This window comes from Dipodomys merriami, unplaced genomic scaffold (genome assembly GCF_024711535.1).
Source record: "Dipodomys merriami isolate MVZ:Mamm:240054 unplaced genomic scaffold, mDipMer1.0.p SCAF_635, whole genome shotgun sequence".
Taxonomy (NCBI): domain Eukaryota; kingdom Metazoa; phylum Chordata; class Mammalia; order Rodentia; family Heteromyidae; genus Dipodomys; species Dipodomys merriami.
Window position 1 is genome coordinate 272,849 of NW_027206219.1, and position 27,561 is coordinate 300,409.

The 27,561-nt window shown below is 42.6% G+C and overlaps 2 protein-coding genes across 32 annotated transcripts in view; one reads left to right on the plus strand and one right to left on the minus strand.

The window, feature by feature from the left end:
- Window positions 1–27,561, minus strand: part of LOC138815294 (protein FAM114A2-like) — a 214,093-nt gene that overhangs the window by 180,698 nt on the left and 5,834 nt on the right. The window lies entirely within an intron of this gene.
- Window positions 25,348–27,561, plus strand: part of LOC138815293 (uncharacterized) — an 87,021-nt gene continuing 84,807 nt past the window's right edge. For all 3 annotated transcript variants that reach the window (XM_070004589.1, XM_070004588.1, XM_070004587.1), the window contains exon 1: window positions 25,348–25,477. The gene's annotated coding sequence lies outside the window, so the exon portion shown is untranslated. The remainder of the gene's footprint in view (window positions 25,478–27,561) is intronic.

Here is a 27,561-nt window from a genome sequence, read left to right on the forward strand (position 1 = left end):
TTTTTTAGAGCAATTTTAAGTTCCCAACCAAATGGAGCAGAAGGTACTTAGATGTTTTGTATTCCTTTACACCTCCTCCCACACACACTCATGAAAGCATGCATACTAATATTGATGAAAGTCACTTCCTGCCTTTTCTGTGATCAATTGAAGAGACTCACTGACTTTTCTGCTCTGGAAGGCTTTGAACCCTGATCCTCTGATCTCGGCCTCCTGAGTAGCTAAGATTACAGGCTTGAGTCACTAACAGTGGGTGTCTGTGAGATTCTTATCTTACTACATTATTAACTACACTACTTAACAAGTTATTATCCAGAGCTTATAGTGAACATTCGGGTTCACACTTAGTGTTGTGCATTCATTGGCTCTGGACAATTGTGTAATGACATGTTCACCATTGCAGAATTGTATAGAGTTTCACTGCCCTAAAAGAAAAATTCTTTACAGACAGGTGGTGGTGGCTCTCGCTTATAATTCCCAGTGGGAGTGGCTTACACACCTGTAATCCCAGCTACTAGTCCAAAGCCAGCCCAGTCAGAAAAGTTTGTAAGACAGGTATCTCCAATTAACCACCAAAAAACCAGACAGAGCTCTGAGTTCAAGCCCCATGATCAACAACAACAAAAAATCCTTTCTATTCTCCCCTCTTTATTCCTCTTCCTCTTTCCCCAACCCTACTTGTGGCAAGCACTGATCTTTTTATGGGGTATATAACTTTTGTGCTGGCTATATAATTTTCCTTTTATAGCACGTCATATAATTGGTAACCTTTTAAGAATTAGTATCATTTATTTACAAATTGCATTTAGGGTTCTGCTTTGGGGTGTGTGTGTGTGTGTGTGTGTGTGTGTGTGTGTGTGTGTGTGTGTGTGTGTGTGTGTGTGTGTGTGTGTGTGTGTGTGTACAGGTGTGCGCGTGCATGTCCACCAGTCCTGGAGCTTGAACTGGGTGTGTGTGTGTGTGTGTGTGTGTGTGTGTGTGTGTGTGTGTGTGTGTGTGTGTGTGTGTGTGTGTGTGTGTGTGTGTGTGTGTGTGTGTGTGTGTGTGTGTGTGTGTGTGTGTGTGTGTGTGTGTACAGGTGTGCGCGTGCATGTCCACCAGTCCTGGAGCTTGAACTCAGGTTCAAGCTCAGGTCTTTGAGGTTTTTTGTTCAAGGCTATCACTCTATTATACCACTTGAGCCACAGCTCCATTTCTGGTGTTTTTGGTGGTTAATTGGTTATAAGCATCTCCCATACTTCCTGTTTAGGCTGGCCTCAAACCATGATCCTTAGATCTCAGCCTTTTGAGTAGCTAGTTACAGGCATGAGCTGCCAGGTCCCAGCTCTTTCAAGTCTTCTTTTTTTTTTTTTTTTTTGGCCAGTCCTGGGGCTTAAAATTGGGGCCTGGGCTGTCCCTGAGCCTCTCTGTGCTCAAGGCTAGTGCTCTACCACTTGAGCTATATAACACCACTTCTGGCCTTTTCTATATGTATGGTACTGAGGAATTGAACCCAGGGCTTCATGCACACCAGGCAGGCACTCTACCACTGAGCCACATTCGTAGCCCTCTTTCAAATCCTTTTATTTAAACTTCTGGGGCACAGTCTTGCAAAGCAGGATGGGAGTAAAAGGGTCAGACAGAGAACACCACTCTAGAGTCTGTATTTAGTGGAATTTTAGCTCCTACTTTGAATAAAAATAAGAGACTTTCAGGGTATGTATTTGAAATGACCATTAGTTAGGGAATTGCCTCTCTGTGTCCTGGAGTCTACTTTGTCATTTCCAAAATACAATGCCAATTAAATCAACCAAACCTGCCAACTGTAAAGGGAAATTATTCAATCAAGACACTGCAAGAGGGGCTGGGAAGGTGGCTCATAGTAGAGTGCTTGCCTTGCATTTATGAGGCTCTGGGTTCGATTCCTCAATACGACATAAGCAGAAAAAGCTGGAAGTGGCACTACTCAAGTGGTAGAGCACTAGCCTTGAGCTGAAGAACTGAGGGACAGTGCCCAGGCTCAGAGTTCAGGCCCCATGAATGACCAAGAAAAAAAGATACTGTAAGATGCCTCAAGGAGGCTAGTCTCTGAAAAAGCAAACGGAGAAGGCTACAAATCTCAAATAAATAGACTGTGTCATTTGGTAGTACATTATTGAGAGCCCTGCAGGGAGTCTCTCTGCATGATAAGCTTGACTATCTCGCTGGAACATCTCTCGAGGCTATTTACAGAATCTGGTCTTTGCATCCTGCCCCAAACAAAGACCAGGTAGCTGCTATTGACCACCTTTTCACACTGCCCTAAGCAAGCATCCTGCAGCTGCTAGCCCAATGAAAAAGCTTCCTTATTCTAAGCATATAAATACCCCAGTGTGAAAAATAAAATTTGGCAGCTTGATCAGAATCCTTGTCTTGCTGTCCTTCTTCGTGTCTCTTGTCCCTTCATTCCTTCTCGCTTAGGTTCACCAACCTCGTTGAAGTCCTGCGGGTCGGGACAGTACATCAGCCAGTAGAGTCAGCTGCAGACATTAGATACATAAAGAGAACCAGCCTCTAGGCCCTATCACAGAATTGTCAGAACTTAGAAAACAGAGTGTTGCCTGTTAAATTACTTTTCATTTCCGTATGAGGAAGAACAAAGTACAAATTAAATTTAGATGTGGAGTGCCAGTCAAAAGGATCTTCCTAGCAATCTGAATTTCTTTAAGGGTGTCTCCCTTCTGTGGGCACCCCTATAAATGAGGGAGTTGGATACTATGCAGGACCCAGTCCTGCATGTTAGAATCTGCTAAGGACTTTAAAAACCCTGGAGGGGCTGGGAAGGTGGCTCAGTGGTGTGAGTGCTTGCCTTGCATGCATGAGGCCCTGGGTTCAATTCCTCAGCACCACATAAGCAGAAAAAGCTAGAAGTGGTGCTATGGCTCAAGTGGTAGAGCGCTAGCCTTGAGCTGAAGAGCTGAGGGACAGTGTCCAGGCCCAGAGTTCAGGCACCATGACTGGCAAAAAAAAAAAAAAAAGAAATGTACTTAAAAAACCCTGGATATAGGACTGGGAACCACCTTAAAGTGCTTGCCTAGCATGAATGAAGTCCTGGGTTTGATTCCTTAGTATTATGTAAATAAAGCCAAAAGTGGCACTGTGGTTAAAGTGGTAGAGCACTAGCCTTGAGCAAAAAGAAGCTTGACAGTGTCCAGTCCCTGAGTTCAAGCCCCAGGACTGGCAAAAAAAAAGAGCCAAAAACCCTGGGGCACTGGTGGCTTAACTCATACCTGTAATCCTAGCTACTCAGGGGACAGGGAACTGAGGATGGTGTATCAAAGCTCGGCAGAACAGGGAAATCTCTGAGACTCTTATGTTCACTTAACCAGCGAATAACCAGAAGTGGAGGTGTGGCTCAGATGAGAGAGTGCTAGCCTTGAGCACAAAAGCTAAGGGACAGTGCCTAAGCCCTGAGTTCAAGCCCTAGTACCAGCACACACAAATAAAAACAAATCCTAGTTGTTCACCCTCTATCCCAGGCCAATAAATCAGTAAGGCTGGAACTTGACCCAGCCATAGCCTAGTGATTTCTCTTGATGGTCATTTTGAGAGGTCACTGTCCCACCAATTGTTTTCGGAGCTTTAAAACACCACTAGGCCTTTTCATTTAAGCAGTAGGTCAGCTGACATTCCACTAGATGGCACCTTCCAGCAAACTTCTGTGGGACCAGAGAGATCTTGCTCTGGCTCTAATGTCAAAGGATATACAGAAAGCAGGGCATGGTGGTCTTTGCTGGCAATAAGGGGTCTGCCATGGATGAAAAGATTGAATTTGTTGGATAGCAACTGGCTGGTGAGTGTAGGAGCCACAGAAAGATAAGACTGGTCCTTGTTAGGAAACAGGCCAGGAAAGGAGACAGCTCCAATCTAATCAGAACTGACTCCACCCTGTCCTGCTGGCTTAGACAATCAGAACACTCTATTCTCTGGCTACAGGGGTCAGTCCAGAGGGGAGCATCTGGACTCCAGAAGGCAAATGTGAAACAAGAGGTGCAATTCTGCAGGTGTTATGTAGACTAAGTCAAGGAAATAGTAGCCTCTCCATTCAGATGAGACAGTATTGGATGTAAGTCTCCATGTGAGGCTTATCCAGGACATCTTGCTTAGGCTCAGCCAGACCATACAGAATACCTCCCTGAGCTTCTTTGTTTTGTTTTCCTGTTGGGTTCAGGGGGAGGAGGTAGGGGACCTGTCAAGGCCAAGGTTTCCTGTGGTACTCAGGAGCCCCTTGGGAACTAAGACTATTGCAGAAAGCATGATTGAATGGTGTGTGCAGGGAAAGCCTGATGCCAGCAGAAAGCTGCTGGTTTGTTTGTTTGCCCTGTTGTGTTTACACAGGATTCTGATAGATAACAGGACATCAGGAAGTTCATGACATTACCCTAGTGATCAGTGTGAAGACCTATTCTTCTTTTTTTTGATATGGGGCTTGAACTCAGGGCCTGGGTGCTGTTCCTGAGCCCCTTTGTGCTCAAGGCTGGTGCTTACCACTTGAGCCCCAGCACTACTTATGGTTTTTGAGTGGCTAATTGGAGAGAAGAGTCTTACTGGGACTTTTTCCCGGGCTTGCTTTGAACCATGATCCTCAGATCTCAGCCTCCTGAGTAGCTAGGATTACAGGCATGAGCCACTTACACCTGGCTGAAGACCTGTCCCTGAGTATCCTTAATCCATACTGCTTCCTGATATCCTGTTACTTACCTCTTGAATCTGACCTTTGATCATAAACTGAGACCACTCCAAGCTAACACATCCTCTCTGACCCATTAAAAGCAGAGGACAGAAGCTCAAGTGTTCTATCCCAGATTCCCCTCATCTCTCTCTTGACAAATGCATGCACAGAAGTCTTTTCTACTGTCACTGGACAGAATGGGCTCAGAGCCACAGTAAAGTGATGTTCTGTTGGTGGTGGTTTGTTTTTCTCCAGATCTCTATCTAGCATTGTGCCACAGGTTGGCTGTGTCCACAAGCAATGCCCCAGTTCCTCTCACACAACCTTCTTGAAACTACCTTGTCTCTGGGTTTCCATCACTGCCCTTCCCAGCACCTGACAGTTCTAGGGCTGAGCAGCCCATACTGTTTCTAGCCTAATGTGACTACATTATCCCTTGCGATCACCCCTACCTTATCTTATTGTTCTACACAATTCTCAAACTTTCCAGAGTAAGAATACCAAGCCCCTAATTTTTTCTGAGAAAAAGTCAGAGGAAAATGGAGCTGAGAAGTAACACAGTTCAACCCCTGACATCATCTGTGTCTTTACTCCAACTGACCTCCCACACAAAAGTTACCTAAGAATGCTGATTTTTTATTGCCTACTAAATGGGAATTTATAATTCCCCTTTAGGCCTGCTCTAGGAGACATATTTCAGATGTCTGCAGAAAGAACTCCTGATTGGCACCCTGTTCTAAAATGGCTAAATTTTCTGCTTTGTGGGCTGGCCTCCACCTCCTCTATGGGCTAGATGTTGACCTAGGATCTGCCTGGCTGGCATCAGAAGGTAGAGGATTAGCTAAGCCATTTAGACTTTCTCACACTCTGAGATCAAGGAACATACAGGAAAGAAGGAAGCAATTACAGATATAACCTCACTAATTCCCACCAAATCCTAGGTAGGTTCTATTCTCATTTCCATTTTTCAGATGAGAGAACTTAACCAGCCATCCCCTTTCACACTTATTTACTCATCTATTCAACACATATTTAATAACTTACCAGGCCTGGCATTGGTGCTCATGCCTGTAATCCTAAACTATTTGGGAGGCTGAGATCTTAGGATTGAGGTTCAAAGCCAGCCTGGGCATAATAGTCCATTAAACTCAAGTGCTAGAGAGACAGTCTTGAGCAGAAAAAGCCAAGTGAAAGAAATAAGGCCCTAGCACAAAACAAAGAAGGTTCTTTTCCCACAAACCAATCTATCACACACCAGGCTCTTTAGCAGGTGCTAGGATTCAATGATGGACAGGCAAATGGGTCCCAGTCTCACATAAATCATTCCATGTATAACAACTGTGTTAGGTACCAGCAAGGGAAAAGGTCATTATGGCTGTTACGAGCAGATCTAGTATTAGAACTAATTCTTGCTGGAATCTAAGTTCAATATTCAGGAAAAGTTCCACTATGCTAACTCACCTGGGCTGTTCACCAAGAGAGACACTGGTTTAGCCAATGAACCTCTTGTCCCTAGTTACTGAATATTCTTTCTCTCACTTTCTCTTCTTTTTCCTACCCCCTCAGCAAAAGGCAGACAGTGCAGTATGCTTTGTACATGCATTCTGGCATCAGCTTCAAGTTTGCATAGCAATTTTCAGTGCATTGGGCTACACCTTGCTTTTCTTATATAAACGATCCTGGAGATCACACCATATACATACAGATTTTCCTATTCTTTTCTTCCAACTGTGAAATATTCCATGATGTGAGTGAATTTCAGATAATGGATAGGTTATTTGGAATCATTATTAATTAATTAAAATTATGCCAGAATCAGTAGCTTTGTTTACATTCTGTTCTATAACATGGAAGTAAATCTTTTTCATCTTTTTGACTGTGCTGGTCTTGAGGCTTGAACTGAGAGCCATGAGCTTTTATGCTCATGGTTAACAATCTACCACTTGCACCAAACCTCCACTTTCAGGGTTTTTTTTTTTTTTTTTTTTTTTTTTTTTTTTTTTTTTTTTTTTTTTTTTGTCGGTCGTGGGGCTTGAACTCTGGGCCTGGGCGCTGTCCCTCAGCTCTTCAGCTCAAGGCGAGCGCTCTACCACTTGAGCTACAGCACCACTTCCCAGGGTTTTTTTTTTTTTTTAGTTAATTGGAAATAAGAGTTTCATAGGCTTTCCTACACTAAGCTGGCTTCCAACTACAATCCTCACATCTCAGCCTCCTGAGTAGCTAGGATTTCAGGCATGAGCCATTTTAAAACATGTATTTAATATAAAGATTTACACTTCCTAACCCAACACCAATGGTTCATATCTATATTCATAGCATCTCAGGAGCTTGAGACCTGGAGGGTTGGTGTTCAAATCCAGCTCAGGCAGATAAGTCCACAAGACACCCATCTCCAATTAGAGGCAAAAGTGCTGGACTAGAGACAAGACTCAAGTGACAGAGTACCAGCCATCAGCATGTGAGCTAAGCAAGAACAAGAAGCCCTAAGTTTATAACCTCCATCATCTACAAGGTTTTTTTTTTTGCCCGTCTTGGGCCTTGAACTTAGGACCTGGGTACTGTCCCTGAGCCTCTTTATGCTCAAGGCTGATGCTCTACTACTTGAGCTACATCATGACTTATGGCTTTTTGTGAGAAGTTTATTAGAGATAAGAGTTTTAAAGACTGAGCTAGCTTTGAGTTTTTATTTTCAGATTCTCAGCTTCCTGAGTAGCTAGGATTACAGGTGTGAGCCACCAGTGCCCAGTAATACTTCTAACTTCTCTTAAAATGTCTAAGAGCTCCTGGATGCCAGTGGTTCACACTGTAATCCTAGCTACTCAGGAGGCTGAGATATGAGGACAAAGGTTTGAAGCCAGCCAGAGCAAGACAGTCTATGGGACTCTTATCTCTAGTTAACCACAAAAAAAGCCAGCAGTAAATCTGTGGTTCAAGTCCCTGAGAAAAAAGCTCAGGGACAGAGTCCAGTACTTGATTTCAAGCCTGAGGACCAGCACATAAATATGCAAGATCTGGGCAATACTAGGCACACTGTCCTTCAAGGTAATTACAAGTTGAGGCAGGGGTTATCAGACACTTGACTTTAGAAGTTTAAGCTGGTGAAATTTCATTATGAATATATGAAGGCTTCATAAATTTACAGATGCTGAGGGAAGACTGGAACCCAGTCTCCCAGACTCTGAGTCCACAGACCCTCGTAGCCTCAAGTAGAAAAGGAGGAGAGAGCAAGAGGTGACAAGTTCTAAATATTCTCAGGTTGGGGAAGGACAGGGGTTATTTGAAAGTTGGCTCTGTGCACAAACAGCCAGTTCCAGACTCTGACCACACCACCAATTTATGCTGAAGGAAGGGGCTAGACACTGCAGTCCAACAGATTTGATAGCATCCCAGTTCTGTTCCTGTGTGACCACCGCCTTGTCTCATCACCTCTCTGAGTCTCCTGTCTGGTCTACAGAGCAGGGATGAATGAAAACATTAAGGAAAAATGGAGCAATGCTTAATTCTGTTTTCTCCACCCCTCCCTGCCCTCCATCTCATCCACCAAGCCACATATTTTGAGATTTGTTGTGCTCAGACATCATTGAGCATGCTGACTTGTGGTGGCTTCCCAGAATTTGCATGCAAGCCCACATCATGCTCCATGCTCATCTTCACAGTACAGGCCCATCACTGGCCTGAGTGGGAAAATGGCAGACCTCTGTTCCCTGCAGTGGTCACAAACCTCTCCTGTCTTCAGAGCCCTAGCACCTGATGGCTCTGCCTCTCCATGATGGATCCCACAGTGGACATGGAGACCACAGGGACCTACCACCACAGGCGGTGGTCACGGCGGCCTACTGTGAGCAAGGGAAGAGAGGAGGGGGCCTCTAACTGCCCTCCCAACTCAGGCGTGGAAGGCAGATCCCACAGGGATGACCATGAGGGGTCAATCTGACTATTTTAGGGTACAAAGGCAGGCATAGCCCAGGGTGACTCCTCCAGCTGCCCTCAGGCTCATGGCACCATAGCGTTCTCTGAGAAAGAGAATCTGCTAATAAATATGGCCTGGCTGCCAACAGGATGACCGTGTGAATCATTTGAGGAATGAAATGCCATTTTTTCTTTTAATAATAACAACAACAATATTAATAAATCACTCATACACTTTCCCAGTATTGTTTTCTTTTGCCTGTCCTGGGGCTTGAACTGAGGGCCTGTGTTGCCAGGTTCAGCTGTGGGTCAAGTTCTCTTGCACCAGCATATGGCAAAGGAATTCATACACTTTTCCCAGGCCCTGACTTCAAGCCACAGGACTGGGAAAGAGAACAAGCCCTGGGGCTGAAAACAAACAAACAAACAAAAAACTTAGAGAGTTTGTTGGGTTCTCCTCACCATTTTTTTGGCCAGTCCTGCAATTTGAACTTAGGGTCTGGGTTGTCTCATTCAGCTGTGGGTCAAGTGCTATTGTGCCAGCATAAGACAAAGTAAATTTAAACACCATTCCCAGGCCCCTGACTTCAAGCCCTAGCACTGGCACCAAAATAAATAAATAATGAATTTTTTAAAAACACCTAAAATGGGGGCTGGGAAGGTGGCTCAGTGGTAGAGTGCTTGCCTTGCATGCATGAGGCCCTGGGTTCGATTCCTCAGCACCACATAAGCAGAAAAAGCCAGAAGTGGCCCTGTGGCTCAAGTGGTAGAGCGCTAGTCTTGAGCTGAAGAGCTGAGGAACAGCACCCAGACCCAGAGTTCAGGCCCCATGACTGGCAAAAAAAAAAAAAAAAAAAAAAAAAAAAAAAAAACACCTAAAATGTTTGTTGGGACCTCCTTGCCATTTTCTTTCTAATTTTTTTTTTTTTTTTTTTTTTGCCATTCCTGGGATTTGAACTCAGGTCTTGGTTTCCTGTTTAAGTTGTGTGTCAAGTGATAGAGCATCAGTCTTGAGCAAAAAAAGGTCAGGCACAGTCCCGAGGCCCTCACTTTATGACCCATGACTGGCAAAGGGGGGGGGGGAACATAAAGCAAACATAGAATGTTTGTTGAGACCTCCTGGCCATTGTTTTTTGCCAGTCCTGGGGCTTGAACAAAGGGCCTCAACTGCCCAGTTTGTCTGTGGGACAAGTGGTAGTGCCCCAGCCTAGTGCTAAGAAAACTCAGACAGTTCCCAGGTCAAGACCCAAGACTGGCAAAGAGAAAATGCTTCAGTATTTTGAAGGGGGCAAAATATGTAAACCTTTTATTGTGATCTCCACACCACTCATTTTACAGTCCTGGGATTTGAACCTAGGGCCTGGGTTGCCCAGTTCAGCTGTAGTTGAAATGGTAGCATGCCAGCATAGGGCAAACAAATCTCAGGCACATTTCCCAGGCCCTAATTTCAAACCCAAGGCCTGGCAAAAACAAAAACAAAAACGGCACAAAAATTTTATTGGATCTCCCTCTATCCTCTTCCTTTTCATTTTTCTTTTTTTTTTTTTTTTTATCTTGTTGCAACTCCTGTGATTTGAACTCAGGGCCTGAGTTGAATTTGTTGGGGTGTTGGTGATGTGGTAGATAGAGCACTGGACTTGAGCAAAAGAAGCTCTGAGATAGTTCCCAGGTCCTGCGTTCAAGCTCTGGGACTGGACAAAACAAAACAAAACAAACAAAAAACCCACAAAAACTTTGTAATGATCTGCCTTACATTCTCTTTCTCTTTTTTCTTTCCTTTTTTCTTTCTTTCTTTTTTTCCTACTCCTGGGATTTGAGCGCAGGGTCTGAGTTGCGCTGTTCCCTCAGTTTTTTCACTCCATGGTAGCGATCTAAAAGTTGAGCCACAGCTCTACTTCTAGCTTGAGCTAGCTGTTTGGAGACATGCTTTTCATGGCCTTTCCTCCTTCTAGGGCTGGACTCCCACTGAGATCTTCCTGATTTCAGCTTCCTGAGGGAGCTAGAATGAGCACCACTGCCCCATAAATGATGAACCAAACAAAAACAAAAACACACAAAAAGTTTGTTGGACTTCCCCTCCATGTTCCTCCTTTTTCATTTTCTCTTTATTTTTGTGCCAATCCTGAGACGTGAGCACCAGTGCCAGTGCCCCACATACAAAAACATACAAAAAATATGAATGAGACTCGAGGAGGAAACAAATGAACACCCCTCTGTCCAGCAGACTCCATCCATCTTCAGTCGGGACATGCATGTCCAGAAAGATACTCTGGTTTGTAAAGTAAAAGATGATTGTCAGGCAGAGTGAGGTATTTGGATGTTAAATAGATTTTAATTTAATATGGAAGAGGTTGTGCACTCTCTATAGCTAAAACGAATTGTAAATGTCAGTCTAGAGCCAGGTTATTATGATAAACTTTTCCTGAGGTTTGGAAGGTACTGTCAAGCCAGGAGGGCACTGATATATAATCTTAATTATATATAGTGAACAAATTAATATATACTTTATATTATATAAAATATAATCATTAAGCTGGGTGCTGGTGGCTCACACCTGTAATCCTAGCTACTCAGGAGGCTGAGATCTGAGGATCATGGTTCAAAGCCAGCCTTGGCAGGAAAGCCCATGAGATTATCTCCAATAAACCACTAGAAGTGGCACTATGGCTCAAGTGGTAGAGCACTTGCCTTGAGCTGAAGAGCGCAGGGACAGGGCCCAAGCCCAGAGTTCAAGCCCCACGACTGACCAAAAAAAATGTGTGTATATATATATATATATATATATATATATATATATAATAATTATAAAATAATACTAAATATATATTTATGTATAGCACAATACATAAATATATTTAATAAAATGAAGTATATTATAATATAATATAAATGTATACAACATAATTATATAAATATATTAAATTATGTCATATATTAATTAATACACATTTAATATGTTTAATGTAATATTAATATATGTTATGTATTTAAAGTTTAGTATTTGTTGCCAGAGCAGTACTAAACACCTAGACAGCTGCAAGGCACAAACAAATTGTATTAGACCTCTGATACTGAAAGATTAAAAATTACAGTTACATTTTTACAAATGCTAACTGCTGGTTTTGCTTCTGTAAACTTGCTAGCACTGACCCTTCCCCTCCCTGGAGATATAGAAAAAGCTTCGGAGTCTAGGAGTCTAGGTGTCGGCCCTGGGACAAGCCCTGTAGTCGTAAATAAAGAGCTAACAAATAATTTCCCCAAATGGCCAAATGGGACCCAAGATAAGGAACAAAGAGTATGTTCCTCGGCATTCCTGTGCAGAAATTCCCAGTTTAGGGGGCTCAAGATAAGGGCCATCTGGTGAGCTCTGCAGACTAGGCCAAACTGTTAATCAATCACAAACCTGTAACACTGTAAATCTCCTAACCCTTATCTCCCAGAGTGCCTACCTTTGTCTGCACTAATTGTCTTATTACAAAGAGTGTTATAAACTTCCCCGTGTAGTAAACTGAGCCAATCCCGGGGAACCTGGGGTCTTATGCTAATCCTGGGGCTTTTGTCTTTAAAAGTGCCTGTAACAGCTGCTCAGGGCTCCCTGTCTGCCCTGGACAGAGAACCCTTTTGCGCAAACGCCAAATAAACTCCTCTTGCTTATTGCAGCTGCTGGTTTGGAGTCTTGGTTCTTGGGGTGCCCTCCCATTGAAGAAAGCACCCCAGGGGGTCTGGGGTCTTTCAATACTTTTATTTTGTGTGTATTCCTCTGCATTATTTTATTGAATTAACTTTTGGCATTGAATGTCTCTTATATGTCTAAAAGGTATGTTTCATGAAATCTCATTTTCTGGTATTTTTTAATGTTGTCTCTAAGCTTTTACTAATTTCTCAGACTAATTAAGCTATATATACTAGATTTATCATGTTAAGAAAACCATGGAATGGGACAAACACTAGAAAGTTCATTTTTAGCACCTTTAGAACAGTATAATCATATTAAAACTGATTTGTCCTAATATTTATAAATATGATACTTTTTCATATCAAGTTGAGTAGATATTATATAATATACATATATTATGCATAATATACATATATTATGCAGTTACATCAAAACTTTTTATTTTACTTTACAAGCTCACTCACTCCCATGTACATAGTAGGGGGTTTTTGTACACAATCACACATTCATTTAAGTTCTGGATTTATGAGAAATGAATTAGGCCAATATAAAATCTTCATGAATTAATAAACTTATTTTTGTCAATAGTAGGGTTTGAACTCAAGGCTCAGATTTGCTTGGCTTGTTTGAATAGCACTAAAATACTTGAGCCATGCTTCTAGTCTGGCATTTTACTGGTTACTTAGACATGGAGTCTCATCTTTTCCTGCCCTGGATGGCCTTGGGCTGATGATTAAATTGAACAAATTAATAGTGGCCAATGAACATTCTGAAACTGCAGAGTAGTACCAGATTTGGACAGACCCCTCTGGCTTGGGGTTATCTGTTCCCTTACTTTGTGTCACATCCTCCAGGATTTGCAGAAACACTGAGTCCAGGGATTATAGACTGCTGCTTTCATGCAGAATTATGGGTGAATACTCAACTGATGCAGATATGAGGAGTGACAGAAGCTAATGGCTAGATGTAAGGTGAAGGAATGTGAGAAGAGGACAGGTTACAGAGATAAATATCAGAAACCTATTACCCTCCTCTATAGATAGAGCCTCAGGACTCTCTCCCTTCCAGGCCCTCAGGCACTCATGCGCTCAGTGTTTCCTAGTCACCCAGTTGAATCTGGATCCTATGTCAATGAATGATGACTAGAAACTTCAACTGAATGAAGGAATTTCCAGTGAATTCTTTTTTATTTTAATGCCAATGACAAAGAACATAAGTATTACAAAGCTTTCCCATGTCCATTAAAATATACAATATATTATACATGTACATGGAATAGATATGTAATATATGGAGTAAATATGCAATAGCTATGTAATAGGCATGTGATAGATAGGCAATATGTATTTGTAATATTAAATGTAATATATGTTTAATATATTAATTTATATGTCCTTATTGTACCATATGAAGTCTTTGATATTCAATAACATGTTAAATTCAAATAAAGGCCTTACCCCATATGGTTATGGTATTTATCCCTTATGATTCATATGAAATTGAGTTTGAGCAACAGCTCTAGGCTGGGCCCCTACATGGGTAGGACTTTTCTCTCCAGTAGAAACTCTATGGGTTTGAGTAAGGTTCCTACAGAGATAAAAAGCTCTGACACTGTAAATATTTATGGGGAAATTCTAAGATGAATGTTTGCTGATGTTTTCTCATGTTTCTATACTTAGGAAGAGATATAGAACTCTGCATAGGTGGCAGTACCTTCATGAGCCACCAGAGCCTTTGGAATCCTTGAAGAAGCATCATTGGCTCATCATCGCCCATAATGAAATTTTTTATTGGGTTCAGTTCCTTAGTTGTGTTAGACTCTTGAGTTAAATTTAGAAGTTCATTTGAACTTTGGAGTATAATCTCACACAGGCAGGATAAGTGCATGGAACTTTACCTGCCACAGGATGAGGCAGAATTGAAGGATTTTTGTCAAAAAAGAGGACTGGGTAAAATATAGCTTGGAGTACAAAGAAGCGTGTATCTCCTGGCCTTCAGTGGCCACCTACACTTATCCATAGCCATTGGCCCAGATGGAGATATTTGTTGCATAGTTGTACCCAAGTGGCCTTTTGGTTGGTCCACTGTTCAAACAATGAGTCAGACTTCCTTCCACAGCCTGGGGTACAGAGAAACCCTCAGGCTAAATGGGGAACAGTTAGGAGAGCCCTGGAACATCCACTGTCATATAAAATAATTATATTCCAAGTACATTTCCTAGTTTAGTACCTTTCATCATAGCTACTACTCAGGAGCTTCACCAATAAAAATACAGCCATATATACACAGACATGGAGTTATTGCCATTTTTTGCATGTCATGGGGTTTAAACACTTGGCCTTGGCAATGTCCCTCAGCTCCTTTGGCTCAAGGATAGCACTCTACCACTTGAGCCACTGCCCCACTCCTGTTTTTTTCTGGGATTCATTGGAAATGAGTGTCACAGACTTTGCTGCCCCAGCTGGATTTGAACCTGGATTCTCTACATCTCAGCCTCTTGAGAAGCTAGGGTTACAGGTGGGAGCCACTGACACCTGGCTTTCTTTTCTTATTTTTTAATTTTGAAAATGTGAATGCTTTAACAGTGTCATTCCAATGTTTTGAATTTGTAAATAAACTACCCCATGTTTTTTATAGCTACTTTCTCTGAGAAGGATTTTCTCACCTCATCTTTCACTTTGGTAATAGTTTTCAAACTAAATGGGAGAAATGACTGTCACAGGAATTGGGAGAAAATGTCAGTACAACTTGCCAATTCTGTCTCATAGTATCAATTTGCAGCCCATTTACTGTCTCAGGACAAGAGGACTGAAAGCTGGAGTGGTCTTCATTCTATTGTATCATTCCTTTTGCCTGTAAAATGATCTAATAGTTGTGATTTGTGTCCCCAGCCTTAAGTATCTATAATATGATAGAGGCATCTTCATGTTTCTATTTTTCTCTAATCTTTGTCAAGATTTAGACAAAGATTTGTACAGAGCAGCTCTTCAGTGAATCCCTTGAAAAAAGCTACTTTAAGAGTCCTCAGAAAGAGCACAGCCTAGAGGCTGTCTTCCCTATGCTCCGTGAGGTCATGGGTCAGTCTCTGTTGTTGGCCATTATTGAAGATAGTCACAGAGCTGTCCTTGGTCATACAGTCAGGTTACAGAGCTTAGCCAGGACTTAGCTGACATCAGAAAACTGTAGCCCAGATTCCAGAGATCTTTCCTTTACACTGCCTTACTTAAACTACCTATGCTGGCTTAATAAATTGCTCTGCCCATTGGCCACAGACATGACAGGTGTCCATTTGCTGTTTTGTGTTGTTGTTATTTTTTTTGTTTTTTGGTCAGTAGTGGGGCTTGAACTCTGGGCTTGGGCACTGTCCCTGCACTTTTCAGCTCAAGGCGAGTGCTCTACCACTTAAGCAACAGCGCCACTTCCAGTTTTCTAGTAGTTTATAGGAGGTAAGAGTCTCACAGACTTTCCTGCCCAGGCTGGCTTTGAACCGTGATCCTCAGATCTCAGCCTGCTGAGTAGCTAAGATTACAGGTATGAGCCACCCCACCCATCTCCATTTGCTGTTTTGAATATCTTTATGCTGTCATTCTGGTTTGCCTTTTAGATCTTTTGTGTCAGCATGGATGATGTCAGAGAATAATAACTTGGATATTCCAAACAAATAGAGAAACTGCTGTAGCTCAGGTGTTAGAGCACCAGTTTTGTGTGAGAAAGCTGAGCAAGAGTTTTAGGCCTGAAGTTCAAGACTCAGTATGGGGAAAAAAGAATATAAATGCATTATTGGAAACAAAAGCTTCCCCCCCCCTTTTTAGGTCAGCAGAAAACTAGGTGTAAGGCAGGGAATCTTTTAGATACTAAACCATACACCTTTTTTAAAATTTTTATTATTTTTTTTTGGGGGGGGGTACGTTCATGGGGCCTGAACTCTGGGCCTAGGCGCTGTCCCTCAGCTCTTCAGCTCAAGGCTAGCACTCTACCACTTGAGCCACAGCGCCACTTCTGGCTTTTTTTCTGCTTATGTGGTGCTGAGGAATCGAACCCAGGGTCTCAAGCATTCAAGGCAAACACTCTACCACTGAGCCACCTTCCCAGACCACACCTTTATTTTTTAAAGAAATCTTTCCTCAGTTAATAAGTTACCTTCTCAGAAGATCTTCATAGCTGTTAGGTCAGTCTGTTAGGTCAGTCTCAGCAGATGTGATACAAGCTAGATAACAGATGTAATCTAAGTTACATTGCAAGAAAGGCACATAATTGACTTTTTTTTTTGGTTGGTGGTGGGCTTGGTCCTGGCTCTCAGCTCTTCTCAAGGCTAGCGTTCTGCCATTTGAGCCACGGTGCCACTTCCTGTTTCTGAGTGGTTTATTGGAGACATGAGTCTCCTGCCCAGACTAGATTTGAACTGTGATCCTCAGATCTCAGCCTCCTGAGTAGCTAGGATTATAGGTGTGAGCCATGGGCGTCAGGCCTATAACACTTTTTTTTTTATTAATGGTGCAAGGGTTTGGACTCAGCCTTGTGTTTGCTCAACTTATTTGCTTGGCTAGTACTCTACCCCTTGAGCCATGTCTCCAGTCAGTTTTTTGTTGCTTATTTTGTTGCTTATTTTAGAGATGGAGTCTTGTGGACTTTACTGCATGTACTGAACCACAATCCTGTAATTCTCATCTTACTGAATAGCTAGGATTATAGGCATGCTGTGATTTTTTTCTTTCTTTTTATATCCCAGACGTTGGCAGTAATCCTTAAAAGCAAAATAATCAAATAGCCAGCCGAGAGACTGTGGCTTATGCCTATAATCCTAGTATTCAGGAGGTTGAGATCTGAGTATTGCAGTTTGAAGCCAGCTGGGGGTATAACAGTCCCTGTGAGACTCTTATCTCTAATGAACCACTCAAAATCTGGAAGTGGTGCTATAGTTTAAAGTGGTAGACTTCTACCCTTGAGCAAAAGAGCTCAGGGACAGCACCCAGGCCTGAGTTCAAAGCCCATGACAGACAAAAAAAGTCAAGCAAATTAGCTAAATAGGAAGAAATTATTTATTATTTTATTTTGGTATATGTTCCAAATTTATATATGATCGATATGCGGTATATATGTATAATATTAAATGTAATATGTGTAATTATATTCATTTATATATGTGCTTATTGTACTGTATGCAGTCTCTGGTGTTGAATAATGTTAAATTCAAATAAAGGCATTACCCCATCAGTTACATGGTTATGAGTTTTCTCCCTTATGATTCATATGAAATTGAGTTTGAGCAACAGTTATAGAACTGTTCCTACAACTTGGCTTAAAACATGGCCTAGAACTCTTGAGTCAATATTCACCTCCATGTTAAGTTAGTAGTTTATTGGGTTTTGATCTCTTCTTCATTTTTTTTTTTTTTTGGTCGGTCGTGGGTCTTGAACTCTGGGCCTGGGCGCTGTCCCTCAGCTCTTCAGCTCAAGGCAAGCACTCTACCACTTGAGCTACAGCGCCACTTCCGGTTTTCTGGTGATTTATTGGAGATAGGAGTCTCACGGTCTTTCCTGCCCGGGCTAGCTTTGAACTGCGATCCTCAGATCTCAGCCTCCTGAGTAGCTAGGATTACAGGCATGAGCCACCAGAGCCCGGCTCTCTTCTTCATTTTTTGATAGTTGTTCTTGGAATAGAGCCCTTCTTCTCACTTAATATTATTTTGAACCTTACAGATCTGTATCAGTAGCATAGATAAAGACCAGAGATAATGGATATAATCTTATTGTGTTCTGAAATGTGTTTTATGAAGTTATGTCATGTGGATTTGATTTTTTCTTTTTCTTTTTTTTTTTTTTTTTTTGCTGGTCCTGGGGCTTGATCTCAAGTTCTGTACCTGTCCCTGAGCTTCTTTTGCTCAAGGTGAACACTCTAACAGTTAAGCCATAATGCCATTTCCATTTTCTCTAAGAGTCTCATGGAATTTCCTGCCTGGGCTGGCTTTGAACCACGATTCTCAGATCTGGCTGGCAGGTGAGAACCACTGGCACTTGGCTGGATATTTTGTGTCATTTTTATTCTTTGGTAGTGGTAAGGTTTAAACTCAGGGCTCCGGCTTGCTAGACAAGTGCTCTACCACTTCTCCCATGCTTTTAGCCCTTATTCCTTTATTAATAGACCATTTGATTTCTCCATTCCCATATCCTTTCCAGATATGGTATTGTGCTTTTTTTTTTTTAGTTGTGGGGGCTAAACTCTGGGCCTGGGAGATATCCCTCTGCTCTTCAGCTCAAGGCTAGCTTGCTACCAGTTCAGCCACAGCTCCACTTCTGGCTTTTTCTGCTTATGTGGTTCTGAGGAATTGAAGCCAGGGCCTCATGCATGCAAGGCAAGCACTCTACCACTGAGCCACCTTCCTAACCCAGTATTGTGCTTTTTACCTGGGCTGGCTTTTGTCCATGATCCTACCTACTTCTCCCACGTAGCCTGTAAGGGGCTTGTGCCACTGTGCCCAACTTGCTCTTTAATATAAGTGTCTCATTAACTGTTTTCTGCTTGCAGAAAACAAGTGTATCACGCCACAATATTCCTATCATCAGCTCTATATATTTGTTAATTGAGAATGAATTATAAAATGTTGCCTGATTAATTAAGTCCTGGCAGAAAATGATTTTAGTGATAATTTGTAAATAATTCCTATACTCTGTCTCTCCAACTCCACTTTTTTAGGGGGTAGGGGAAATCATACTATAGTGCTAGAATTTGAAGATATAATCCTTTGGTACACCTGCAAGGATATTGTTCTATTCAAAATAGAACTTGGCCAGTCAGGAAAACATTATTACTTAAGTAAAAGACAGGCCTTTGTGAAAGCTTCAAAAAAAAGATTAATTAGACTTTGCCAGAGAACCACGCAGGCATCCAGGTACAGAGAACAAAGAATGGTTTACTGCCAGGAAGAAAGAGATTAAGAAATGTATCCAGAGCTGGGCACCAGGTGGCTCACACCTATAAACCTAGCTACTCAGGAGGCTGAGATCTGAGGATCATGGTTCAAAGCCAGTTCAGGCAGAAAAAGTCCGTGAGACTCTTCCTTCAATAAACCACTCAGAAAACTGGAAGTGGCACTGTGGCTCAAGTGCTAGAGTGCTAGCCTTGAGCTGAAGAGCTGAAGGACAGCACCCAGTCCCCCACCCCCACCCCCAACAACAACAACCAAAAGAAAGAAAGAAAGAAAGAAAGAAAGAAAGAAAGAAAGAAAGAAAGAAAGAAAGAAAGAAAGAAAGAAAGATAGATAGAAAGAAAGAAAGAAATATATCCAGGCTGGGCACTGATAGCTCACATCTGTTCATCTTAGCTATTCAGGAGGCAGGGATCTAAGGATCATACTTCAAAGCCAGCTTGGTCAGGAAAGTCCATGTTAGATTATTAGACTTTCCTGGAAAAACAATGCAGACATCCAGGTACAGAGAATAAAGAAAGGTTTATTGCCAGGAAAGGGGCCAGCAAGAACCCTTCTCACAGGGGAGAAGTGAGAAGCAGCCCCAGCTATTGTCTGAGGTGACCTATATAACTTAGGAGGTTTAGGAGGGGCTAGGAGGCAGAGACCCTGGTGTGGAAGTGTGGGCCGGGAGCTTCATCATGGCAGACTAGGATTTATGGCTGCTGTCCAAATAGTAGATAAGGGGTCCTGCACTGCCCAGACTTGGGGTCACTCTAAGGGGCTTGTGTTGCTTTATATGGTGGTAGCTCCCCCAGAGAAGTACCATCCCAAGGTTAAAAGGGTTGGAAGATGATTATTTACTGCCTTTACTACAAGGGCCTGGTGTTGCCTAGGAAAGGAGCATGCTAAGCTGTGGAGATGGGAAGGAGTGGACTAAGCTATGAGAAAGGAGCTCATTTCACTAACACATTGGGTTAGGAAAAGTTAAATACTCCATTAAAAATTAATTGAAGCTGGAAAGAGTGGCACACACCTGTAATCCCTTCTACTCAAGAGGCTGATACCTGAGGATGGAGGCCAGCCTGGGCAGGAAAATCCTTGAGACTTTTCTTTTTTGGTCAGTTGTGCAGCTTGAACGTTGTGCCTGGGAATTGCCTTGAGCTCTTCAGCACAATGTGAGTGCTCTACCACTTGAGCCACAGCACCACATCTGGTGTGGGTTAATTGAAAATAAGACTCTCATGGACTTTCTTGCCTGGACTGACTTTGAACCATGATCCTCAGATCTCAGATTCCTGAGTAGCTAGGATTAGAGGCATGAGTCACCAGCTCCTGGCTTTGAGACTTATCTCCAATGAAGCACCCTCAAATAAGCCAGAAATGTGGCAGTGTCTCAGGTGATAGAACATAAGCTCTGAGCAAAAAGTCTCAGAGACTTGAGGCCTTGAGTACAAATCCGACGACCCCTCTCCCCACACACATAAGAAAATATTTGAATATTGTCCATTATAAGCCTAAACATTTAAGTATCCAAATATTCACTTGACATTCTGGTTTCTCTGCAGATCATAGCAATCTTTTTGCCTTTTATCTAGAATTCAGTGAATGAAGGACCTCCCCTTACATCCAGTAGAGAGACTATTTCTATTTCTGGGTATGTTCTGGCCAGGAGTTAAGGCAGATGTCATGCCATTCTGTAGGGAATTTGATGACTGAATTAGTTTCTAATTGATGCTGTTCTCAATTACCACAGACTTAATAGGCTCAAAACAATGCAAACATATTATCTCATAGTCTATGTTGGTCAGAAATCCTACATGAGTTTCCTGGGCAAAAATCTAGTGTGGGGGACTGGGAAGGTGGCTCAGTGGTAGAGCGCTTGCCTTGCATGCCTGAGGCCCTGGGTTCGATTCCTCAGCACCACATAAGCAAAAAGAAAAAAGCCAGAAGTGGCGCTGTGGCTCAAGTGGTAGAGTGCTAGCCTTGAGCTGAAGAGCTGAGGGACAGCGCCTAGGCCCAGAGTTCAGGCTCCACAACTGGACCAAAAAAAAATCTAGTCTGGGCCACAGCACCACTCTGTAGCTAATATGTTATTCATTAATCCCAGTGATAATGTTAAAATTGCATAGTTTGAGCCTGGGGGCAGAATCTAAGCACAGTCAATTTGCTTTCTGAATCTAATTCCCTGTGGGTGAGTGGGGGGTGGGGATGGGAAGGGAGGTTCCCACAAAGTTCTTGTTTCCTTACTGGCTTGAAGCTTGGGACCACCCTTAGTTCTAGAGGCCTCTCCTGTCCTTGTCAAAACATGGCAAACAATTCTCGGGGCTGCACTTCTCTCCTTCCTCTTCTGCCACATTTGACTCACTGCTGTTGTCCTCTGCTTTGCAGGTTTCATGTGAATGCATCAGGCCACACTGACCATCTTTTTTGGTCTGGTGATGTCCTGGTGTAAATCAGCATTTGTTTTCCAGAGAATGATTTCAAAGTCAACAAATGCAGAACATACTTCATCCACCCTCACATTTTTATCCATCAATTTTCTATCCTCAAGAAAAGGCTTATCACCATAAACCATCTAAAAAAGCCCTATAGGAAGATTCAAATGATAGACAACAGATAGCTTATATTGGTGAGAATCTCTAAACCTGTTAAGACTGAGGCAAAGCCTTTAAGCACCATTCAGACATTCCTATACAACATCAAACTCATACTAGTGAGAAAGCCTGCAAAACTGTAAAATGGGCAAAGCCTTTTCTAACTAAGGAAGCCTTAGAGAACAGAAGCCATTGATTCTACAGCTGCCCTCTAAATACATAACCTTAAAGCTTCTTTATCTTAATAGAAACATTCCTCCACCCCTACAGAGTTCCTGTGGGATAGAATCCCTACACATGTAAAGAGCAAAGCCCTGAATAGTTACTGAGCCTCCCTTTAATAGAATTCATAGTGGCCGGGCGCTGGTGGCTCACGCCTGTAATCCTAGCTACTCAGGAGGCTGAGATCTGAGGATCGCGGTTCAAAGCCAGACTCCTATCTCCAATAAACCACCAGAAAACCGGAAGTGGCGCTGTAGCTCAAGTGGTAGAGCGCTCGCCTTGAGCTGAAGAGCTGAGGGACAGCGCCCAAGCCCAGAGTTCAAGCCCCACAACCGACAAAAAAAAAAAAATAGAATTCATAGTGGATAAAAACCTTAGCAAAGTAAATAATGTGCTAAATCCTTTATTCAAATTACACATCTTATACAACCACAGAGAATTCATACTGTACAATAAACTCATGCAAGGTATTAATATGGAAAATCTTTGCTCAAAAGACAAGCCTCTTGTGGGAAGGGATGAATGGAAAAACTGGTAGAGTGAAAGGGTAGTGATAACATTGTCCAAAAAGAAATAGATTCATGCCAGGTACAGGTAGCTAACAGCTGTCATACTAGACGCTGAGATCTGATGATCACGGTTCAAAGCTACCCTGGCACAGAAGTCTGTGAGTCTGTGAGACTTTCATCTCCAATTAACCACTAGAAAACCAGAAGTGGCGCTGTGGCTCACGTGGTAGAGCACTAGCCTTGAGCTGAAGAGCTGAGGGACAAGATCCAGGCCCAGAGCTCGGGCCCCACAACTGTCAAAAAATAAATCAAGTAATATATATATTATATATATGAATTATTAGTAGAGAGAATATCCTATAAAAATGTAGCACATTATTCAACTGTTACCTAAAATGTACCAGACAAAGGGATGTGAAGGGTAAACAAAGGAGGCTGCAATGCTTGGTAAGAAATGTATGCATTATCCTGCCCATGTAATTGTAACCCCTCTGTACAGTATGTTCACAAATAAAATAAAATTAAATTAAAAAAATAAAATTAAATAAAATGTACCAGACAATGTTTGTTATCATGTTATAACTAAAGCTATCTTTCCATGTACTAGAGTGTATACTGATAAATTATTTCTGAAATATATATAGATGTATATCTATATACATCTATATATATATACATTAATTCTAGAGGTAGAGTTAAAATTGTCATTCATCTTGAAAACTTGGAGAAAGTACACATAGAATGGTTCAAGGACCTCAGGAGGAAAGAAGGGATCACTTCCCAGTGCTGAGGCCTTGGGCAGTGTGCCTGGCTGCCAGCACCACCTTCCCACAACCACAGATCAGCCAGACTGCCTCTAAGCCTAAGGTACCAGAGCCAAGAGGGCATGGCCAGGATTCTAATTTAAATACATGGAGACAGCAGAGAAAGAGCCCTGCTCTTCTACTTGGAGTGGGAAATTACATTGAGAATGTTTACTTGGCTCCCTCCCAACAATTCCAATGGTTTACAGGATCAAGGAAGGAAAATGTACTAGCACAGTTAGAGGACAGGCCTTCAAATCTGACTCAGAGTAAAACACCAATTCCCAAAGGCCAGAGAGCAGGGCCCTTGTAGGCTTCTGCTCCAGTGAACTACCTCACTATTGTTAACCTAATGATAGCCTGAGGCTTTCCCAGAACCTGAGGGAGGCATTTTAATTAAAGTCATTACTTCAACAGGCTGAGAAAAAGCCTGACTTCCTGTGCAACTCTGTAACAAATTTTTCAGTTTCCTGCCAATGCTGGCTGTCCTTGTAGCCAATTAAGTTGCTTTTACAGCCTGCTTCTGTTTTGAACCTGAAATTCTGCCCCCTCATCTTGCAGACCTAGATCTATGCACCCATTCTGCCTTTGTGAAAATTCTCTATTCTTTATTTGGGGGGGGGGTCTGTGAAAGACCTCAGACACCCTGGGGTGCTTTCTTCAACGGGAGGGCACCCCAAGAACCAAGACTCCAAACCAGCAGCTGCAATAAGCAAGAGGAGTTTATTTGTTTGGCGTTTGCGCAAATGGGCTCTCTGTCCAGGGCAGACAGGAAGCCCCAAGCAGCGTTTACAGGCACTTTTAAAGACAAAAGCCCCAGGATTAGCATAAGACCCAAGGTTCCCCGGGATTGGCTCAGTTTACTACACGGGGAAGTTTATAACACTCTTTGTAATAACAGTTGGCTCAGGGCAAGTCTAGGGGGAGCGGTCACCCTGGAGGGGAGTTTACATAGTTACAGGCTTGTGATCGATTAACATTTGGTCTAATTTGTTGGGCTCACCAGATGGTCCTTATCTTGAGCCCCCTAAACCGAGAATTTTTTACACAGGAATGCGGAGGAACATACTCTTTGTTCCTTATCTTGGGTCCCATTTGGCCACCTGTTAGTTGTTTTTTTTTTTTTTATTTACGACTACAGAGCTTGTCCCAGGGCCAACATCTAGACTCCGAAGCTTTTTATTTATCTCCAGGGCGGTGAAAAGGTCAGTGCTAGCTCAAGCAAGTTTACAGAAGCAAAACCAGCAGTTAGCAATTGTAAAATGTAACTCTAATTTTTAATCTTTCAGTCTGGTTGGGGGCCTGAACTCTGGGCCTGGGAACGCTGTCCCTCAACTCTTCCGCTCAAGGCTAGCACTCTACCACTTGAGCCACAGCACCTCCTTCAGCCTTTTTTTTTTTTTTTTTTGCTTATGTGGTGCTGAGGAATCGAACCCAGGGCCTCATGAATGCAAGGCAAACACTCTAGCACTGAGCCACCTTCCCAGCCCAACTACTCTATTCTTGAAATAAACTGTTACACTGAAGAGTTCTTCCTGCTAACACAGCTGTAGGATGGACCCTGAAAACTTCATTTGAACCCAGGGTTGGTTATTGATGTCTCTTTTACACTTCTGGATGCTTAAGAAGTCTAATAGCATTTAAAGTACAAGTAACTTCTTATCACATAAGGCATAGGAAGCAAATTTCTGAAAGTTTGACCTTTCATAACCCTGAAGGACAAAAGGTTATCATCCTAGAGGCTGAGAGGCTGGGCAGACAGATTTGCTGCATTTAACCCCTTTGCTGCATTTAATTCTGGCTCAAATCCTAGTCTATTTCCTAGCTTGATGTGCTTAATCCTAGCTACTCAGAAGCTGGACCTCTGCTTCTGGACCTCTGCCTTTAGTTCAGGGACCATGCACTGGCCATGGTCAGCCCTGCCAGTGTATTGGCATAGGTGACTTTGCCAAGATTTGTCATAGGCCTGTCCAGCCCTTATGTCAGAGGTCTACATAAGCACACATTTCCCACTATTTATTATTTTACTTTGCTCTCTGTTTTGTTTTGCTTTGTGCCACTGCAGGAGCTTGAACTCAAGAGCACTGTGCTTTACCTTTCTCCTGAAAGCCAGTACTTTACCATTGAACCACAGCTTCACTTCAGGCCTTTTGGTAGTTCATGGAAGGTAAGTGTCTCATGAACTTTCCTGTCCAGGCTGATTCCTAATGGTGATCCTGAGCTCTCCTACCCCACCCCTGAAGAGCTAAAATGACAGGTAAAAGCCCCTGGGGCCAGGCACTGGGGGCTCACACCTGTAATCCTAGCTACTCCAATTGCTAAATCACGTAAGTCTATTTTTTTTTGGATCCGCTCACACTCACACACCATATACCACTCACACCACATACTCTCACACTCACATTCAATCACACCACACACACACACTAACACCACACTCCCACCATACACACCACACACACTCACACTCAATCACCACCAACTACACTCACACCATACATGTTCACACTCATAATCACACTACACACACCACACACGCTCAATCACACCACCCCCACATCACACACACCACTAACAACACATGCTCATACTCATACCACACACCATACACGCTCACTCAATCACACCACCCACACCACACCTACACCACACTCATACATTACACACACTCACACCACAGACACACTCAGTCATACCACACACACACACCACTCACGCTCACACTCACAATACACCAAACACACCACACCCACTACACTCACTCACACACACACCACACATGCTCACACTCAATCACACCACCCACACAGCACATGCACCACTCACACCACATATGATCACACTCATACCACACCACACACACCACACACACACCACACACGCTCATACACCACACTCACACCACACACCCTCACACTCACAATCACACCACACACACATGCTCACACTCAATCACACCACAGACACACTCACACTAATACCACACTCACACCATACACACCACACATAATCACACCACACACCACTCACACTCACACTCACACACACCACACACTCACACAACCCCTGGTCCGTCACCTGGAATTGTAAGATGTTAATGGAACAAAAGCACAGAACGCAAAGGCTGACATGCTCAGTCACCTATAGACCTGATACCAGTTGGATCTATAGGTGACTTTGAAGCTCTCGAGTGCAACCGTCATAGACAGATGATCTCATAGAATAAAATGTTGTTTCAAGGTACAATTTTATCTATTTAAACAGATGCTTTCACATCCATGTCAAGACACTCATGATGGGAAATGTGTCCATTAAACATCTAATAACTTTTCCCACACATGTAACAGTGCTGGGTACATAAAACATGGACTTTCTTTATTCACAGAGTGAATATAATAGTTTGTGGCAATTACAGATAAAAAGTACAAAAGAATTATATAATACATTTTAACAATGAAAAGATAACATAGCATGTAAAAAGTTCTCAAAGGTGAGAAAAAGCAGATTTGTCAAAATGGGAGAAAAAAAAAGGGTAAATTTAAGGATTAAAGAATGTTCAGCTGGGTACCAGTAATCCTAGCTACTCAGAAGGCTGAGATCTGAGGATTGCAGTTCAAAGCCATCTTGGACAAGAAAGGCTGTGAGATTCTTATCTCCAATAAACCACTCAGAAAACCAGAAGTGGCCCTGTGGTTCAAGTGGTAGAGCACTAGCCTTGATATGAAGAACTAAGGGTCAGAGTTCAAACCCTACAACCAAAAAAAAAAAAAGAGAATGTCCAATTTGTTGCTACGTCCATTTTTAGGTTTATTCATGTTCTTCCTTATTTTTAATATCTCAAGTCTTAATAAGTGGACTTTTATTGATGAGTGAGAAGCTAAACTTCATAAAGACCACCTCTCAGGGCTGGGAAGGTGGCCCAGTGGTAGAGTGCTTGCCTTGCATGCATGAGGCCCTGGGTTCGATTCCTCAGCACCACATAAGCAAAAAGCCGGAAGTGGCGCTGTAGCTCAAGTGGTAGAACGCTAGCCTTGAGCTGAAGAGCTGAGGGACAGTGCCCAGGCCCAGAGTTCAGGCCCCACAACCGGACCCATTAAAAAAAAAAAAAAAAAAAAGACCACCTCTCATAATTCTTTGGCCCTATTAGAAAAACCGGCATGATGATTATACATAGTAAGAATTCTGGGACTTCCATGTGACATGTGACAGTATTTACATAGTTTGAGTGTAAGTGGCAAAATAGAGAAAAAC